This window comes from Corvus kubaryi, unplaced genomic scaffold (assembly GCF_017639235.1).
Source record: "Corvus kubaryi isolate FWS band 111438036 unplaced genomic scaffold, C.kubaryi_AGA036_p1.0 split1-131, whole genome shotgun sequence".
Taxonomy (NCBI): domain Eukaryota; kingdom Metazoa; phylum Chordata; class Aves; order Passeriformes; family Corvidae; genus Corvus; species Corvus kubaryi.
This window is the reverse complement of record NW_024582073.1, coordinates 657,697-678,660: the sequence shown is the minus strand read 5'-3', so window position 1 is coordinate 678,660 and position 20,964 is coordinate 657,697. Positions and strand designations below refer to the sequence as shown.

The following is a 20,964-nucleotide window of genomic DNA, read 5'->3' as shown; positions in this document are numbered from 1 at the left end:
TGAAAGATCTGTCAAGCAACTTGCTAACTTTTTCAGCTTGCTGAAAGGTTCTTCTGACTTTACCCCTGAGCTATGTCTCATCCAGCAGTCTTTGAAGAGCATCATACTGCACTGTCAGTTCAAAGATGGATAAATCAGATTTAAGAACTTACTTTGAGTCAACACTTAACTATTAAGTGGCTCAGAGGAATTCTTTTATCCCTTGCTTATAAGAAATTAAGGACAATAATCACATTTGCAGGTAGACTAGATGATGATAGAAGCATCAAATAGCTAGTTCCATGCATTGATTTTTGTTGACTTTTGGGTAGTCTTTTCCATGTTAAGTTTGTTTTAATTTTACAGTTCAAAAGGTAGGAAATGGTATTAAGTGTTTGATATTTGTACCTGTAGTTCTGGTATTTTCACCAGGGAATTTAATATATCTTTGCCACTATGTCTTGAGTTTTGTTTTCCAAGACTTACCTTTGGTTTAGGTCAGTGGGTTTTCATAGGTTCTGTTATCTGCAGTTGTGTCCAAACCATTAGAAGTGAATCTCTTAACAGGGTGCACTAAACACCAGTATATCCAAACTCAGGAGCTGCTTTGATTACTTATTTCCCTGACTGCTCTGATGCTTTTCAAGTAGACACAGAAAAAAGGTACGTTAGGGGTGAATTTGGTAGTCAGTCATATTTTAGCTTTCTTAGTGTTCTTAAGCCTGAAAAGGCAATAATGGTCAGAAAAGGAGAAGAACAAGATGATAGAATTCTAGAAAATTGCAATAGTTTCTGTAGCACCTATATCGCTGTTTTTTTCAATGCAAGAAATAGGGCACACACAGTTAACAGGTTTTAAAGGAAGTCTTTTTCCTAAGCTAAAGGGAAGTATTTTTCACATGAAGCATAATAAAGTCATGAAACCCATTTCCTGAGGAAGTTATAGAGATTGAAAGTATGACTAAAGAAAATAAATGATACTAATGAGATTATTTTGAGGTGCAGTCTCATGCTATCTTCAGCTCATAAATTGTTAACTGGAACCCAAGTGGGTAAGGGAGAGAGATCAGAGGTCATCGCTCAATATATGATTCAGAAGTACAACAGTGCATTGTGACTGTTATTGCAAAGAAATAAAATTCAAATTGCATGATAAATGGAGACTTTGGGATATTATAGCAGTATGAGAGGAAAAATGCTAAAATGAGATTTTTGTGCTCTGAATTTATACAGCAAAACAAAGTTTCAACAAAGTATAAGCAACGTTTGTCCTTTAGGTATGTGTTCAGGAGAATTTGGAATTTAAGATAGCTTTTTATATGTGAGCAGAATTGAAGGCTGTAAATTGAGGTGACCAATTGGCTATATAAATTGCCTGCTAAAGCAGCAGTAAAATATTTTCTCAAAGAATTTGATAAGGAGTTGAGCACATTGGTGTGTATTAATAATAAAAGGCATTGTGTTGATGCAGATCCCAGTGTGCACAAGAAAAACCCATGCGCCTTCTAAATCCCATTAGCACTGAGCAGTAAAAGTGAGATAAATCATGTCAATGCGATGCTGCTACTTCAATTTAGAAAAGCTCTAAAGAATTACAGAAGCAATTGCTAGAGGGGAACATAAAGCAGAAGCTTTGTGGGACCAAGGCAATACTGAAACTTCCTTCTTCCAGTTTTCATACCAGCGGGCAAGGAGGGAGAAAGGAGAATGTCTTCCTCTTTAGTTTTTGGTTTTCAAATACAAGGATGGAGCATTTCCATTGAGTATTTGCACTTCTCAAAGGTTAGTTGAAAGATGGAAGCTCTAGTTTGTAAAAATGGTGTTGGGAAGAACTCTTGAGTACTTCTTCCAGTTCTATAGGCAGGTGAACAGTGTCACATACAGGGCTGGATGGGACACTTATCGTGAGAGCACCAGCATGTGGTGAGCAAATGTCCGCACCGATTTTCAGCTGTAAAAATGAGACTGAGAAAAACTTGTAGCAGTTATCTGGCCTTCTCCAAAGAATTTTTGCCAAGCAGATTGCTCTTTTCTTTGCGATATCAGGACTTCTAGCTTATTATTGAGAGCTGTTTTTATCTTGTTTCAAGGTTGTTTTCTTATAGTTTTGCTTTTCTTTCTAGCGCTCAAAACTTAGATAGCTAAGGGAACCAGCAGACTCTGGGTGTGTAGATGCCATGGTCTCAGTGAAATGTGTAGGGAAGATGGGAGCCCATCCTGGAAAGTGATGTTCAGAAATGAAGGAAGGTTTAAGTAATGACTTCCACAGTGTCTGTTGTAACTAACCAGTTGAGTGGTTGCATTTACAATCCTTACACATGCGGATGTTGGGTCTTACATGTAGGCCCTGCACAGTAAGATTTCAAGCCACAGTGAATTTTATAAACTGATTGTTACCAGAAGCTTAGAAACTAGTTAAACTTGCAGGGCTAGCAGCAGGTGTTTTGTAAACTTCTGCAATTGAGTGTATTTCGCAGTACATAACCTAGTTCCAGAATGGTGTAAAGGAGGATGTGACAGTCTGAACCTCATACATGATAGCCTTATTGCTTGTGTTCACAGTGTTTAATTATTTGTTACCAGGAATCTTACTGCTCTTTCATTAACCTTAATTAGAGTTATTAGGCCATAAGGGTTATAGAATAACAGTAATTCTGCTTTAACGATACGAACAAAGTTTAAGGTGATTAAACTAATTTGCTGACTTAAAAAGGTGTATGACTGTGGTTTATTAAAACAAAGATATGTCTAGCCTGAGATGCTGTCTCCAGTAGCATAGGCAGGCCACAGAGATGATACTTTCTTCTAATACTTTCCCAGTCTCTGGTTATTTTCTGTTTGGGGAGTTTTCAAGTCACACGTGGTTTGTAACATTCACACGCTTATCTTTTTTGTATAGTCTTCCCTTGAAGCCATGTCACTTTCAAGTGTAACCTTGCTACTGTGATAAGGAAAAATGATTTGTTTTGGTAAAGAATATTAAAGGAGCAATTTAAAAAAATTAGCTGGGGCATATGGAAGAGAATTAATTTTATTGCACTATCGTTGTATGCATAAAATAGCATCAATAAAGCTTAGTGGCTGCAGGATGCTATTTTTAATATTACCAGAACTACTTCCAGCTGGGAAGACATTCATTAAGGTGAATGAATAGGATTTTAACGGTGTAAAGCAAAGTACTGAATTACACCCATAAAAGGAACAGAGCATGGCTGACATGTAATAAGTATGTTAACATTGCTTTTTAGTGTTCATGTAAATTCATTAATTTAAAAACAGGATATGATTAACATTTATACATAAGGGATAGCTTCAGATTCCATTTCTTCAGTGATCTTTGGATTTTGACCTTTTTGAAGACTGGCATTAGCAAAGTTTAAATGCTATGATCATCAGTGGAGCAGAACACAAAAGTACCCACTGGATAGTTGTTAAACCAGCACTATTTTCTGGAACAGAAACCAAATGGCCTGAATCTGTACCAACAACTCTCATACCTTTAGGAAGTGTGGCTGTACCCAGATCATCTGTTGGGAATGCTGATCCTGCAGTTCACTCCTAACTGTACCCCCTGCTCTTTGAAAAAGTGGTAGCTGGCACAAACCAAAGCAGTTTAACAGTACGCAAGTTCCAGTGCTTGAGAATGTTTTCTGTCTGTTTGTTGCACAGATACTGTCGTAAAATACTTGGAGATAGGGGAGGCATTTTTAATCAAAACTGGGATTAGTATGATTTGGCTTTGAGTTAATTGTAGTTGAGCATCCTTAAAAATCCAGGATTTTCTTCATGCTCTTTCATTGAATGCTGCATCTTGTAGTTGCTCGTTGTGTATACTTTGTTACCCGTATTGTATAAGTCATGGATATAAACATCAGGATTTGCAAAACCTCAGTTTCTCAGTTTAAATTTAAAAAAAAAAGAAAAAAAGGAAAAAAAAGACACCAAGAAGTTCTTAAATAGTTTCCATTTTTCTACTATACAAGTTCCATGTTATATGTTGGCTTAGTGTTTATTCTGAGTCTTTGAAGATCTGTCAGATTGTAGTCACTGAAAACTATGAACAGAAAAATATGTAGAGCAAATCCTTTTGTAAGAAAGCTGTTAAACATTAAATTAAAAATTGTAATTGATTAGGTGATGTTGATACTTTGGAAAGAATATTCTAGGTGGGTTTAATATGGTTATTCTTAGAGTATCTTCACCTCATAGACTAGGTTTGTTTACAGACATTGTGACAATAGCATTTCCTGCTTGGCTTCTGTCCACAGATGCAGTATCATGCATAGGTTTTGCAGTTAAAATTCCTTTTGTGAGTGTTTTGACCAGTAAAAGTGAGGGATAACTCGGAAGAAGACACTCATAGAATGGGTTCTTCTGACACCATTTTATTCCTGCAAAGCACAGTAGTTCTTCGCACTACATTTGAAGATTAAGAGGTTCTCTATTTCTGCAGAATACTAAGTGGCTGCAGCTTTTTGCACAATAAATTTTTACCCTACCTAGCTTGGGTACAGTCATGAGTGAAGCTCAGAGCACAGACTAATTTCCCAGGTATCTAATTAGCTTTTTGGGTAAATTTTTTTCCTCCTCCACTGTATTCTGTATTGCCACATTACATTGTACTGAAGTTAATGATTTACCCATATAGCTATAGCAGCTAAATTTCTTCAGTAGCTGAGGCATACATGACTAAGAATGTAAGATTATTCTGATGCAATTTGGAAAAAAAACACAAAACCAACCCAAACTAAAAAAAAAACCAAAAAACCAAAACCCAAACCTAAAACAGCAACAAGAAATAGCCTGAACAACCCTCAACGTGCAAAACAGCCAAAACAAAAAAAAAAAAAAACGCCCCAGAGTGATTACTAGGTTCTGTAAACTCCAAGTTAGAGTTAAATTCTTAAGCTTGTAAATGTTAATTTGGAAGGTTAATCATTTAAATGAGGGGTTGCATCAACACTTCAGTTTTCAATTAAGAGAAAACCTAATTCTAATGTATGCTGGAGGTTTGAATGACATTCTTGCCAGCAGACAGGAATTTTTTCTTAATCAAGGGACTTATGCAGATTATTCTTGGATTCTGGAGCTGGCTGGTCAGTTGTCACACTGACATCTTGAACAGAATTTCAGGTCAATACCTGACATTTGAATACACACTGTTAAATTTATGTCTTTGGAAAATAGTAAAAGGGCAAGGATCTATTTGTTTGAATACTGTGTAATCAAAGCTCCTGAAAGAATTAAAGTAACATTTTCTGAGTTTGAGAGATGTATTTTTGTGTGTATCAGGATAAAAGTGTATGTTGGGTTGGGGGATTTTTTGTGTTTTGAGAAATTTTGGGAACATATCTGTTAAAGAAGTTTTAGTTTATCTGTGCTAAATAAAAATACAGCTGTTCTTCTGGAGGCATGAAGTAGTTTAGGTCAGAAATGCAGAAATAGTCATTTCTTTAGTCTTCTCTATGAGGAGAGTTTTGTAAAAATAACACTTAAAACACTTTAAAAAAGGGGGCGAGGGCAAGTAAGGATTACTTTGGCAGTTAACTGCTCTGGAAAGATATTTTAATGCTGATCCATGTTGAGGACTTTTTCTAGTGGCATATTTATTTTGTTCTTTGCCTGGGCATTCTCTCCCTTTGGTGTTGAATTGAGAAAGATGAGCAGCATGAGAACAACTTCACTGACCCTAGACCAGGTCTGCACATTTCAACTCTCCCACTGACACTCTTGTGAATCCTTTGCAGAAGAGCCCTTATCAAGCTTCTCCAGAGCCACCAGAAGAAAGGTTGCATTGTGACAATAAATAATAAAGCCACTTATGGTACTATGCCCACCCAAACACAATGACCTGTTTTTTAAAGCATTTATCCCATGTTTTTATGACCCCTGTTTCCTACCATAATTTTCAGTGGTAGTCTAGCATGCTATATATATGGAGCAGAGCTGAAATTCTAGTTTAGTGTGCAAGATGGTAGACATCTGTGTGGGACACTTAAATTGAGGAGGCATACTTGTGGTTGTTAATTACAGATACTAAAAAAACCTGGGTAGACTATTTCTAAAATGGGGTATTATTTTCTGCTTTCTAGTTAAGGATATCGAGTGGGTTTGCATGTGTTCAGTATGATGTTGAAAAGAGAGTGAAGATGATGCAGAATATGATCTGTATGATTTATTTCTGGTTTTATGGCATTTTTCTTCAGTGGCATTAAGGCAAACTTGTGCCATTGTGAAGAAGAAATTAGTTATGTTAAAAAAACCCCAAAAAGTAACTGTGCCTAAATTGAGTAGTATTTTGAGTTTAAAAAACATTTGCTTCAAATTTCATGCAACTAAAATATATTTTCCGCCCATTTGTTATGGTTTTAAAAATGAGGCGTTTGGCACATAGATTCTCTTTTATGAGACAGTACAAATAGTTGTAACACCAGCCTGCTGAGAATGATTTTTGTACTTCTACATCTCCTCTAGTATTAGCAGAAATCTAAAATCTTGTCTTTTAAGAGTTCTGCACAATTTGTGTCTGATTAAAGAAATAAAGGTGAGAGCCAGGGACCCACTATCTGTTAGACTGAGGACAAGGCCTAAATTTGCTGCTATCCATGAAAAGCAATCCAGAAAGTATTTTACTAGGAGATAACTAACTTTCAAGTGTGAAATACTTTGCTTAGTTGCTGGTACCATGGGCTGGCTGCCTGACACCTGAATTTAGTCAAGTGCTTGTTAGTACTCCAGTTCAGAAGAGGTTACCGGGTTAACCTGTCAGGGACCGTCTGCTTTTGACTCCAGTTTGCAGCTTTGTGCTAGACTGGACATTGAACTGGAATGTATTCTAAGGTCTAGAACTAATGATGCCACTGGGTTAAACTGTGATATGATGCTGTTGCATTTGTGTTTCTTTTTAGGTTCATCAAAGTAAGCCTGGCATTTGGAACTAATGTCGAGTTTCAGTTTGGCAGAGGTTAAAGAGGCCCGGGTTTGGACCAAGGTCCTGAGCAGCCTGGAGCTAGGGAATTACTTTTCTTTCTTAGGCTTGAAGGAAACCATGTAATTTGCATTTGTGATGGTGGCAACTCCCAAAGTGCTATTAGGTTGTTAATGCAGCTTTTAGAATGTGTCTTTGGAAAAAGCTGAATTAGTTTTAGACAAACATATTCATCATATGTTTTCTGTTGGCAGGGGCATCTTCCAAAATAGTTTGAGTTTTCTTAGGTATCCTACTGAGTAAAACATCACCTTAGCTGCCAAATAGGGATCCCGTACAAAAGCTGAGGCTCCCCTCCTCTACTGCAGGCATGCTGAAAGTAAGGGATTGTTCTGTTGTGAAAGGTGTTGATTGGGTTACAGCTTGGTTTGATGAAAACAGAGCTGCCTGGGGGCCGTGTCTCTGTAGGAGATGAACTGGGGCTAAGCCCCATGCGGTCCCAAAGATTGCCTTATAAACAGCAAACAGTTCGGGCAGCAGAATAGATATTAAGGGCCTATTAACTTGCTTGGGTCTCTCTTTGACTTGAAAAGTACTTGTGGGCAGAGGAATAATAAAAGGAAAGGGTTGCCAAAAGCTATGGAAGGTGCATCTTGCTATATCACTGTTAGGACATCTGTCAAATTGGGGATTTATTTCCTACTAAGCATCTGCTGAGCTTTTGAAGTACATATTAAGGTCAAAGGAGGGGAGCTTGAAATGATTGCGTAATGTTTATTCTTTTCTTTGAAGATTTTAGGCTTTAATCATACAGCATTTGGACATACTTAACAAAGGACAAACCTACATAAGTATTTGGCAAACTCCCAGAACTTATTACATGCAGTAGTTGCAGCTTTAGAACTTGGATTTAAAAATACTTTGGGCTTTGCTGAAACTAGGTTTTGCAGGTCCATTTTTTAATCTGTATATCGTTCTTACTGCATCTGTGACTTTATTATACTGGACATCTGAATGTGACCAAAAATGAATTTTCAATTCATCACTCTCCATGTGCCTCAAGAAAAGAAAATCTCTAGCATTCCAGTGCCATCAGAGAGGGATTTTTGGAAAAACAGAAGTGTCCAAAGAATCTAGCAACAGGAATGCAACAAATCATTTCTGTGCTCAGAAATGAGGTTTCCCCAAGCTCCTTGTGTTCTATACGTGATTCTAATCGCTGCTTCTTTTTAATTTAAAATTATTTGTGAACAAGGATAATCAATATGTTCATGTTTCTTATAAGTAGTTGCGTAGTTTGGATTGGCATTAGGGTTAAAGAGCAAACTGCTGAGTTAGTGGATATTAATTGACTTGACCTACTAGTAGTGGTGGTCATTAACAGTTCTTTTGGCTCAGAGTTGTGTCTTTGCAGACTTGTCAGTGTGGTATTGCTGATAACAGAACTGAATATCTGCCTGTATGTTGGCAAGTTACACGTAGAAAATTCAGTAATTGCATTGCTTTTTTGACTAATCTTCTACCTAGAATAATCCTCAGTGATATGAATCATTTCCAAAATCTGCATGTTTCTTAAATCAATCATTTTGGGTGTTTATATAAAAGTGTTTTATTTTGCTGATGCAAGAAGCTTGAAACTACCTCTATACACAGGAAAGTGAAAATTCCCGAGTTTTGGTTTTGAAGTTGCTGATCATAGTGCACTTGTTCATATTTTGTATAGGATTTAAAGATTAAAAGGTTATTATATTACAAATTTCAAAATGCAAGAAGCATAATAACAGAATAGCCTTCTGATTTTAGTGTTACTGTTAATGTACATGAGCATTACAGAGCTGATCCAGTCATGTGGTAAAAAAATGAAGATACTGGTAACATAATATGCTGAAAGTGAATAGAGTGAATGAATAATATGCTAAAAATGAATACAGACTTCTTGTATGTGTTGCCTGTAGTCCTGGTTGTACTTATGAGAGAGAGGGAGTTTGGTAGTTCAGCTCTAAAGACTTTCAGTGCAAAAAAGTTTATGATGGAATTATGGATTATGGAATTTTGTATGTGGTCTTTATTGTTGATAGGTTGTCCCCTCCGTTTCTCCAAGGCTGTGAGAGTGACATATATAGCTCTTTCACAGGGAATACATCTCCATTCTACAGGGGCTTTATATTTATTTTTTTCTTAATCTGCCTCCCCACTTTGCCCGTAGATTTGCCACGACAGGGTATATCCTGTCTCTATGAAAATTAGAGATTGCTGTCTAATGATAAGGGTTTAATCTGCAACGAATCAGACATGTGGAAACTTCTGTCTGTGGAATTTTCTGTTTGATCTGAGAGGAATGCCCTTGCTGTGCCCTTCCTGTAATGAAAGCGAGGTAGAGTGAATCAAAGCGATTCTAGATAAGATTGGAATGTGTGCATTGGTTATGCCTCTATTATATTTGGTGTTGCAATTCTGGTCATATGTATTATTTTATTATTCGAAATGTTAGCAGCACAGTTCATCTTCTTAAAAGATATCTCTTTCTGTTTTAGCTAAAAGTGCTAGTTTTTTATTGATGAAATTTCTGAGTTAATTACTTAGGTTTGAACACAGAAAGTCTTGCTCACAACAACAAATATTGTCACCAAGATATTGAATGAGCTATGATAATACAGCATCTTTTTCTTACTGTAAATAATTTTACAGTATTCACTATATCTTCTGTTTGAAAGGTTTTATTGGTGTACCATTGTGAGAAATAGCTAGCAGTTTCTCTCCATCATTATTTCAAAACCAGTTAATGATTAACAAATGTCCAGCTGCCTGTGCAAGGAATGTGACTTACTTTGGGAGGGGGGAAGGAAAGATGATTATTCCTTCGCACAAGAAGTCTGGTATGATAGTTTACTTTGAAGGTAGTTTAAATATTACAGTGTCAATTTTAGTAGATTAATCAGAAGTGGAAAAATGACCTGTGCCTTCCTTTAATGTTTGTTTTATCTTTGTGCTTTCTACCTGTCCTTTTAACTAGTACAGTAATATTTTGGGTTGCCTGTGGTTGTTCAGACAGTAATTTTAAAGTAAAAAAATATGTAAGAAGAGATGACAATTTGTTAATAAGTGGATTACTTGTGTATGGATATACACAAAAGATGGCTCAAAAAAAAAAGTGATAAAAATCTAAGCAGGTTATAGTCCAAACTATTTTTCACCATTCCTCATCAGATTTCTGAATGGGGCCTTGTCTGTTAAGTACAGAAACCAACAGATCAGGAACTGTGCTTGTAAATATTAAAAACAAAAACTATCATAGAACTTGCACTTTTCAATTAGCTTTTTCTGGCTTCAAAATGTTTGTACTGAATGGTGAAATTCTGTAATGAAATTTTGAACTGACTTGAATCTTTCCAGATACAGTTAAGGTAGAGGAGGAAAGTGTGAGAAGGTTCAAAAACTGTTAGTGGAAAATGAGTTGTCAAGTTGTCATTGACTCAAATGACACATCAGTTTTAATGTGTGTTGTTTAATAAGAAGGGGGTGACGATTAGAATGAGAGCAAGCTTACTGCTGACTGTGTGGAGTAAAGGTTTGAGTGAATATTGATCCAGCATGTGATGATGGGAGGAAATGGAATAAGAAATGCATTTTTGTAATTCCAGGATGATAAAAAAATACCTTGGAAACTGAGTCATTCAGTCCAGTCAAACACAAGAATGGCCAACATTAGAGAATGTTTTGGGTTTTTTTGACAACAGCTATGCACAGATACAGAGATTTGAGATGGTCTCCTGGTGCAACTCCATCTAGTTTCTGTGTATTCTGTGAATTTCTTAAATAAGGAAAAGTACTCAGTGGTTCAGGAGAAAAATGCATTTTGTGTCTAAATGGTCTACTGCTTACCTACAATATCATATTGTTCTTTCATTTACAGAGGGTTCTAGTGTTGGTTGACAGAGTTGATTTACTTCTGTTATGGCTTCATGACAAATTATGGTTTTATGAAGTGTTATTCATAATATTTCCTTTCTTTGGTATTGTTATGAAGGGTGCAGTTATCGAGCAAAAAACATTTCTGTGGAGAATAATTAAGAGCTTTTTCAATGGAAATTCTGTCAGAGGCACTCTGTGGTCTCTGTTCATCCAAATGCTTGCAGGTTCTACTAGTAAACAAAAAATATAAAGTGAATATTTTTACTTTTTAACTGTAACTTGCCTTCATTTCTACAACCTTTAGTAATTTTTTTTTTATTCTGGAGAATGTTGATTAAAACCGTACATGCAGTTATCCATTATTTATGTGAGAAAGACTGAAACCATTTCCCAACAAGCAGCCAGAGCCCCCACACATAAGTATACTAGACATCTGGTAAGTAATCTCTAGTTTTCTAGTTACATGTCTTCTTCTTAGATGGTAGGTACTGATTCTTCAATGTGCTATAAGAATTTGCTCACAGATGGAGGATTTCTCATTTGCTTGGTGCAGTAATCATAACCAAAGAGAATAAAAATAATTTTATGGTAGCAAAACTCTTTGCCTTCATTATTCCTCTAGTTTTAAGTTTTTACTCAAAACCAGACAAATGCAGAAATGTGTCTCTGTATGGCATTGTGTTTAATTTGATTCATATGCAAAGGCTAATAAGGCTAATAAAAAAATTAGTGTAACAGGTACTGATCAATGTAGAATCCCAGCTGGAACCATGTAGAAATAAAGTCTGAATAAATAAATGGATATTTTGTAAGTTAATAAATCTGACTTTGTCAGAACAAGGATGAAAATGTCTTTTGATGTCACTGGGTCCCAGATGCTTTAATTTCATGACTTTGTTGATTTGCTTTGTTCTCCTAGCATTAGCATGCCCAGAGGTATATCAGCTCTTCTTTGTACACAGAAATCTGCTTGGGAGCAGCATTTCTGTTGGAAGTAATTAAGTGCTATTGTGTATATAGCTACCTGGTGCAGTAATACGAACAGCAGTAATAGCCTGATTTCCAGTATTCCTCAACATGCTACCTGCCTTTTGATAACTACCAGTATCTTTTCTTGCTCAGTGCTGGTCTGGAAACTGTCATTGCTAACCAGCAGTTTCTGCAACTGAAAATATTTTGGAGACTGAAAGCTTGAAGCAAAATTGAAGCAGTCAAAACCACAACCACGCGTAAATAACACACACGTGCTAAACAACAGTTTTTTGTTGTGGGTTAGTCATGAGCCAGAGTTGCTGTGGAACACAGCTGTAACTGCTTCTTACTGAAGGGTAGGACTGCTCTGTTGGGCTTGCTGGGCCTTCAGTGTCACTTTTGCAGAAGTAACACAAGGTAAGATGCAGTTTCAAATTGGCACCAAAAAGGGAGTCTGTGAGAAATGCTGTGTGTGCAGGAAGAGGATTCTTGGGATAGATGGAGCAATTTTCCTTATTTAAGGTGGTCATTAAGCTCCGAGATTTACAGACAAAACCTGTAATCTGTAAAGTTTAATAGTTTCAAAGTGTACTTGTTGTAGAACTGTCCAAGTTTTAATAGTTTGCAGAGGTCTAAACAGCTAGATCCTTCTGGATCAACAAGCCAGTTTCTGAACAATTAAATGTGTTGCTCTTGTGCGTAATTGGCTTCCCATGCGTCTCATTATTTTCCTTGTAGACTCTTCTTCTGCCTAAGGGGAACCTAGGTTAATCTGTCAACTCCAGTTAGTTTTGAAATTCCTGGGGCCATTTGCAGAGGAATTTCCCCTTCAGAGGGTCCCCGTTTCCCAGCTAAATTATTAGACTTACCACACCCTTTGTCAACAATTCTTTACTAATAAGACGACTGATAGCAAAGTTAAGAGGGATTTTGCAGTCACTGGTGAAGCCAGAGTTCTAAAGAGCATGTATGTGTTCATTCGTGTATGTATTTAAAAAATTTGTATAAACTTTAACAAAGAACATAGAAATTCACCCTTGGCATTTCTCATGCAGAGGCTAGTACACATTCTTTATAAAAATTGATTAAATAATTTCCTTCTTTATCTTTGATGTTCATAAGTAAACAAACAGTGGTCCTGTAAAAAGCCTTCACTTGTTTATGAATCACCAACATTTTAGTAGAAATTCTCTTGGTCATGAGGGTAACTTAGCTGAAAATAGCTTAACAATATTATCCCAAAGTGTTTTGCTTAAACATAGTTTCTTATTCTAATTTTATACTACTATGTAACTGTGTTTCATGAGACACAGAAACTGGTTGTGTCTTTATCTGAAGATATAAAACTGTCCTGAATAAGGGGATGGGTGATCAGAGCAACGACTTGCATCAGATCCTACGAACCTTGCTCATGTAGTGTAGTAAGAGAAGCTGCTTTTGCAAGTACCGAAAGCCCACATGCTTGGCTTAGAACCTGCTGGCAGTTTGTTCTGCTTTCTCTAGTATTTTATAAACCTGCTGTAATTTTGGTGTTGTATTGCAGTCATGTTTTTTTCAGCAAGCTTTCTCTTAAATCATGAATGACTGCTCATGTTAACAGCAAAGCTTGCTTTGCTTGCTCTCTGTTCAAGGAAACGTAGATTGTATGTGGTTGTATTACAATGATTTTTGCAATTGACATAGGAGTTAACATTACATTTCCCTAATGTGGACTCATCAGGGGGTTTTTATGTCTCTCCATATTGAGCTTTAGCAACATGGTACTGTTCCTCTGTATAGCAATTATATTGCCTGTCCGAAAGCTTGACATACAAGCAGCCTAGCTGACAGAAATAAGCTGGAACTATTAAAATGACCATAAATGAGGCTGACAATGGGAGCTGTCTGCCATTGTCCCAAAAGATTTTTTGAACTGGAAGTAATCAGTTGAGTTCTAAAGCAACGCCATCACGGATCTTCTAATTGCGAAAATTCCCCCTCACCAACCCCCCAACTTCCTGGAAGGAAGTTCACAATTCTTGTGGACCTTAGGAGAGTCATTGCCCGTAGCCCAGGCTACCTAGTACCAAATCGTAATTTCTGGGCATAATATTTTATGTAGACAATTTTAGGAATATATGTAAGAACTGTTTTTCTTTTATAAATGGTCTGAACACTGTGTTTTCCATTCATTTGACTTGTTTTTTGTAGAAATGTGCAGAAAGTAAAGTGGCAGGAACTAGAAATTAAAATGTTACTGCATATAATTATTTACAATTCTGTTTTTGCCCCATTTTTTATTCTACTTTACCCATTTAAATGCTATGTGAAAAATCTATTTTCTCAATGTTTTAAAATATAGTCTGTCTTTGGTGTAGAGCTTTAACTATCCACATCTTTGCTTCTAGGTCTTTTTACTATCTCTAGATGCTTATTTAAGGGATAGCTCCTCTTAACTGTTGAACATTCTGTATTTCTTCAAATCGACCAGGTCTATCTGCCTGGTTTATAAGCTATATATAACACAATTATACAGTTGAATAACACAATTCAAATTACTGCTGTATGTTCATAGCAAAGAAGTGATGCATAAATTTTTCTGTGTTTTAAGTTTTATGTCAAGGTTTGGATTTGACCATATGCTGAGGCTCTTTGGATGCCAAGTTTTTGTCCCCAGAAAATATTTTAAAAGGACTGTATTGATAACTTGTTTGGAAAAGTGAGACAGGATTCACTGGACACTGATAGCATCTGATTGTTTCACTGACTGCTCTTGCTGTTCCATTAGTGTCATAGAAATTCTTTGATTTCAAATACAGTAATTTTTTAATGAAATCTGGAGGGTTTGAGAGCTTGTACTAATATCACATTTACTTAAGAGACTGCTACAAAACTGGATTTGGCTATATATTTCGCTACATCTAGTCAGTTCAAATTCAACTAGTGAAGTTGAATTTGAGGTATAAACCATCATTTTATTATGACTGAGGTTTTTTCTTTATTCCATTCAGGTTTGTTTTAGTTAAAATTTTAAATATGCTCTGCTGGTGATAGTTCTGTTTAAGGGTGGGTTCTGCCTTCCAGTGATATTCTTCCCTTCCCACCTCCCAGAATTTGCAATATCTGGTCCCTGGAAAGAGAGAAAGCAGTGGTGGACTTGGTATGTTTAAGGTCTTGCTACTGCTATAGTACCATCAACTTGCTGATACTGATAGTGATTTTATTTGAAACTTCCCAGGCCATGATTTGTTAGAAAATGAGAAATTTGTCCTTGAAACAGCAACAGGAGTTGCTTTCCATTTCACATTTCTAGCTAAGCATGATTTCTCAGCTGGTAGTACACAAGACACAAGTTGAAATGTGTATATTACTATGTCAAAGAGCTCTAAACAAAATTTAATTACATTTTCTGGAATCTGCCTTTATAAATTCTGACAAAAGACTTGTGGTTCCAATATGATACTTTCAGCTTCTTTTAAGTATTTTTTTTGTAGCTTTTCCTGAGAGAAATTTTTCTGTGCATTCTCTGAAGCTGAAATTGTGAAGTTTAAGATTTTTCATTGCCTTTCTTATAAAGAAGAATTTATTTCTGATAAAGAAGAAGTATTATATGCATATAAAGTGAATTAAAACCACTGTGTAGTAACTTACTGAATATTTAAAGAAATAAATGTGTAAAATATGTAAAATATATGTGATAAGCTGTAACTATTAGAAGGAACATTTATATTGATTATGTATGTTAGATGATACTATCTTGGGGTGCATGTGAAAATCTTATGTTTGTTGGTTGGTTGTTTTTTGGTTGTTTTTTCCCCCTAGCATTAAAATGCAGTTAACCAGGATGCTTGTAAAGGTAAAGCACCAAATTATTTAAAAATAAATCAGAATGTGTTAATTTGCATGTCAGCTTAGGCAAAACAGAAGAATTTCTGAGTGGTTGAAAAGAAAAAAATAAACTACTTAAAACTAGACTGGATCATTAGTTTTGCGCATTCATATTCCTCAGACTTGTTTGCAGACAAGTCACCCAAATTCTTTGAGGTATGGAAAACACCGTATTGATGGTTTGTTGCCAGGTTACAGTCTTTCTATCTTTGCCTAATTAATACTTCTGGGGAAGAGGAGAGTGAAAAGCAGTGAGCATCTCTTGTTCATGTGTAATTCAAAGGCAAGCAATAGTTGCTAAAACTTTTTGCTCTCCTTCAGGGCTGCAAGCAAGGATTATTTATATTCTGAAACTGTACTGTTTAGTCTGTGTGAATCTTCAGATGCAAGATGTCTGATACAAGTAGCTTGCATTGTCAGTGATAAGCTTTAAATTGCTATGGAGCTGAAGAGCAAATCATATTTCTCTGGGTGGCTTTTGCACTTTGTTCCATAGAGGCGTAATCACATAATGCTTCCTGGTGAAAGTGCACATGCGATAAAAATAAGGAACTTTTCCAGCTCAGCTTATTTGTCAAAAGTAATACTTCTTTAAAAAGAAGAGATTGTATATACTTTTCAAAAGTTCACACTGCATGCCACAGGTCTTTAATATTTCAGGAGTTAGAGTGCAGTGCCTCTCTTGGCATTCTGCCGTGTTTATAGAGTGGATGAGCTGACATTTCACTTTTGCAAGAGGAATCTCATTCTGTTCTTTCTTTAAAAAGAGATTGCTTCATGGAGTTACCAGGGTGGAGATTTTGGTCTTTTCAGCTGATGTTTTTAGTACTGATACTGACTAGTTTGTTGTCTCTGTGGCAGGACATATGTAAAATTTTCAGTGCTTAAGGATAGTTGGTCTGTGTAAAATTAAAGTGATATTGTGCTGTCTTTGTTTTGGTTTTACTAAGTGATTATTTATGACACTTGAGTGATCAAATACTATTAAATTCTATTGACATTAGCATTGGATGCTATTAGAAGCATGGAAGGCTTAAGGTTTAGTTGTCCCTTACACACTGGTGCTTAGTAGAGGCCTGAGTTACGGTAGCACAGCAGCCTCAGGGAAAGAGTAATTTTTTTCTTCAGAGTTCAATAGGTTACATGCTTGAAAACCTTCAAATTGTAAAACTCTTTTTGGTATGTAGGGTTGTGACTGCTGCTTCAAGGCATTTCCCAATGTCAGATTATAGTGGTTGCCAGAAGTTCCAGAAGTTATCAGAAGGAAGTTAACTTAACAGAAACACAGATAGAGGGTTTTTTTTTTAAATTACTGTAAAAGTGGAAAGAATCTGAGCTATGACACTGGCCACAATTAGTAATAAAATCACAATTTTACTGCGTATTACAGATGGGTGTAGTACTTGTAAGTAATGCACTCTAGTCTGCTATAGTCTGTTTCATCTTGTGTGGTCGGATACCATAACTATTAATAAATGCACTCTTTTTTTCAAGTCACCTTCCTTCTTCTTAGCATTTCTGACAGGGATCATAAAGTGGAGGAAAAAAAACAAGTAAAGAATTCCCATGTGTAACACATAGGAGCACACGGGGTTGCACTTGCCAACTGTCCTGATTTGACTGTGCCTCTAGAAGTTACTCAAGGGGAAAAGGAGGACAAAAGAGTATGGATGTGTTGCTCTTCAAGGCATCTGGGGTCTGCTGAGAAGCAGACAAGCACTTCATCTTTTCCTGTGCCAGATGCTCTTTCCTGGTTTCTTGTGGGTGCAGGTTTTTGAAGGGTGGGGGGCTGGGTTTTTTTGGTTTTTAATCTTGCCTTCTCTGCTGTAGCCTCTGTATTTATATAGCTCAGGAAAATGCTTATCATGTCATGGTAAGTAATAATGTAAGAAAAAAATCTAGGAAAAATAGAGCATATAAGAAGAGTTGAATAGGAAGTAATTAGTGTTCATTTGTGTTTGATCTGGATAGGCTGAAGAACTGGACTGTCATTAACAAAGTATTGGTTAGAATAGATGCTATTTTAAATAAAATGAGCTGGCCAAAAAATCAAAAGTTAAGCGGAAAATACCAGCTTTATAAAATATCTCTGTTTTCCTGGCCTCTTCTGGCCATGCAATTGTGGAGAGTTTAGTAACAAGCTGAAAACTGTCTGTTTTGAATTGTATAACATTAGAAATCAACGTATGATGGTATTCTGTTAAATAAGACTTTACTTAGGGAGGTAACCAAACCGCTAATAAGTGAGGCTGATGTGACTCTTTTTTTTATTTAAGAACAACTTAAGCAAAGTTTCACAAAATGTTAAGCAGAAATTTTCCCAGATAAACTGGCCAGTAAACTTGTGGGAGGTGGGGTCCTTTGGACCCTTGTTCGTATAATAACTTCTGGAAAATATGTTGCCTATCTTGAGGTAGCAGAGATTCACATAGTAAACTGCAGTATGTGCTGAGCAATTTTATCTCTAATTCAAGAGTGTGCAGGCCTTAGTGATAGTTTACCCTGCAGTGACTTGCTGTTTGTTTAGAATTCAGGAGAGTTTCAGTGTGGATTGGTGTGCTGAAAGTCTAGTGCCATTGAGGGACAGCATGTCTCCGTGTTTACAACATGCTTAATCCAGTGCCTTTTAAAACTTTGATTTGAAATGGTTGTTTGTTGAAGGTCACATTTGATCAAAACTTTTGTTCATGCAATTTGTAAAATATTGCTTTCCCTGTGGCCCCTTGAATGGCTTTTAAAGCAGCTGAAGAAGCTTTTTGATTTTCCCAACTTATTAGAAATTAGATTAATTGAGTTTGTAATCAGATTTCAAGCATCATGTTCCAGGCCAGGGATTTCTCTTAGTTTGTTTCAAATGTCGTTCCCGGGGCAAGTTCTGCTAAACTGCATTTTCATGCTTTGATGAGAAATGATCGCAGGTTTTGATTTCCATTACAGAATCATTAATATTTTTAATTAGAGTTCTTATGGATAAGCACACTTAAGGAGGATCATCCCTGGGAATTGGGAGTATTATAGTTTGAGCGTTTGTTAATTAGATAGAATTGGCATATGTAAGAGTGTCAGGTTTGAGGTGTATTTTTTGCGTATTTTTGTTTTAAGAGTGGCTTTGGTTATAGTGATTTGTGTTGTGGGATTGAAATTGGAGGAAGAGTTGGTTCTTGTTGAGAGTGGGGTTAATGTTTCAACTTTTTCCTCAGTTGCTATATTCATAAACCATCCTGTTCCTCCACATTAAATTCTGTCCAAATTCTGTTCTACAGTAGTCACTTAGGACTTTTGCCTTCCTTTAATGAAATTGATAGAAAAGTCCTATTGTATAAAGTGGGAACAATATCTAGTCTGAAATTTCAGACATATGAATATTGTAAAATCAGTTCTGATGTCCTCTTGCAGATGACTGAGAAACATTTCTTTAGAGCTCTTTTGTGCTCCCCTCTGGTGGTTAGTGACTGAATTTGAATTTCTTTTTATCCTGATCACCTGAAAGGCTGCAAGATTGCACAGCCAGTCAAGTGAAAAATGATTTTGAAATCCTCACTTCACCGTATGTTTTGAATAATAATGTTTGTAAGTTTTTGGGATTACCATACATGCTAAAGATTCTTTAGTAGATTTTTCCACTTGTCTTGCTACATAAAAAGCAAATGGTTCATGAAAGTCAAAATTAGCCAACTGCCTTAGCATAGAGGATGGATGGGAAATCTGCTGATTTAAGATTTTCTGTGAATGGGAGAAGAATTAGAGCAGAGATGGAGCTTTTACAGCATTGAAGGTACAATAGAGGCACTTAAAATGTACTCCTTAAATGTGCCTTGCACCACTTGAAGAAGAAGAAAAAATTCTTCCTAGGAGCCAAAACATGCTGTTGAAACTGATATGATCAGCATCCTATTGATGCTTAATGGATCTAGATGTTTGCAAGATTAAAACAAATTAACTCTTATTAGATTTTTTTATTATTTCTGTTTGATATAGGAGTTCTGATCAGTTTTCTCTCTGTTGTCTTGAGAACCACTGGAATTATGAGCCAGTGAATTTATGAACTCCAGAAGTGCTGAGCGCTGGCTTTCAGGCATCATACAATCTTACGCTGCCCTAACATGTAAAATAGGCTACTGTAGTCAACATTTGCAAAAGCAGAAAACTGACACACAGACCAACGGTACTTTAAGGACTGGTTCTAGACCTGTGATTTGGTAGGAGAATGATTGTTATCTCTGTAAAAAAAAAAAAAGTAATCAGTTAAATTCTTTGAGCTTGTGTTCCTTAGAAGGTATAGCAGGCTACCTAAGTTTTCATGCATTTTTATTCATTATTGTTGCATAGAAATTAAAAACAAAGCTACTCGTGTTCTCATAGGCAAAATCAGGAAAGATTTAGTGTTAAACTGGCAGAAGCAGGAGCAATTTCAACTAGAGTAATGACAACAGGATGGTGTTTTGTAATTACTGATGTAAGATCAGGCTATTGAAGGGGCAGAGAAAAAACTGAAGTAGTTCATATAGTTATGTGTGTTTAGTTTTGTATTCTGTGACATAAATGCTGATGTAGAACCAGAAAACATTCAAGTTTTGATAGTCAGAGCCTGGTCCCCTCCCCCCTTCCCCAACATGTGCTAGATTAGTATATCTGTTCCATTTTATTGCTGGGCTGAAACATCAGGAAGAAAGCTGAGTCACATTAATAGACCAGTCATCCCTTCCCTTTCTGTTGCCTGCAGCTTTGAGCGATGAGGAGAGCTAGGTGTGGTGGCCTCTCCTTCATATGTGAAGGCTGAAGGGAAATTTTTGTTCCTTGTCTTCCTGTTCCCTTTTGCATAGCTTTTACGATGGAGGAATGTTATTTCAAGTCTTCATTTTTTATATTGTTAAAGTAATCCACTTACCTGTGATGCCTGTCTCTAGTAATCATGGAATTGTAGAATAGTTTGAGCTGGAAACAACCTTAAAGATCATCTAGTTCCAACTTTGTGCCCATGGGCAGAGACACCTTTCAGTAGATCAGGTTGTTTAAAGACCTATCCAAGCTGGCCTTGAACACTTCCAGGGGTAGGGCATCCACAAATACAGGTTTCCCAACTTGCATACTCATACCTGTCTATTGCATCTATTTTAAACTGTCTTTTGTGCCTTTAAAAAAACCCAAAATCATTCAGGAAATAACCTGTTCATTAGTGTTGAACAGGTAGACAGTTTTGCATAGCTGACTGATCACAAAATTGTTTTCCTGAATGCTCTCTATTTCAGATTGGAATTATAAAAGCCACATAAAGAAAATATGTTCACCCTAAAATTCAGGATCAG

General features: G+C 36.4%; 1 protein-coding gene across 8 annotated transcripts in view; it reads left to right on the top strand.

The window, feature by feature from the left end:
• FAT1 (FAT atypical cadherin 1) overlaps positions 1-20,964 on the top strand; it is a 108,376-nt gene that overhangs the window by 13,493 nt on the left and 73,919 nt on the right. The gene's annotated exons all lie outside the window — the stretch shown is intronic.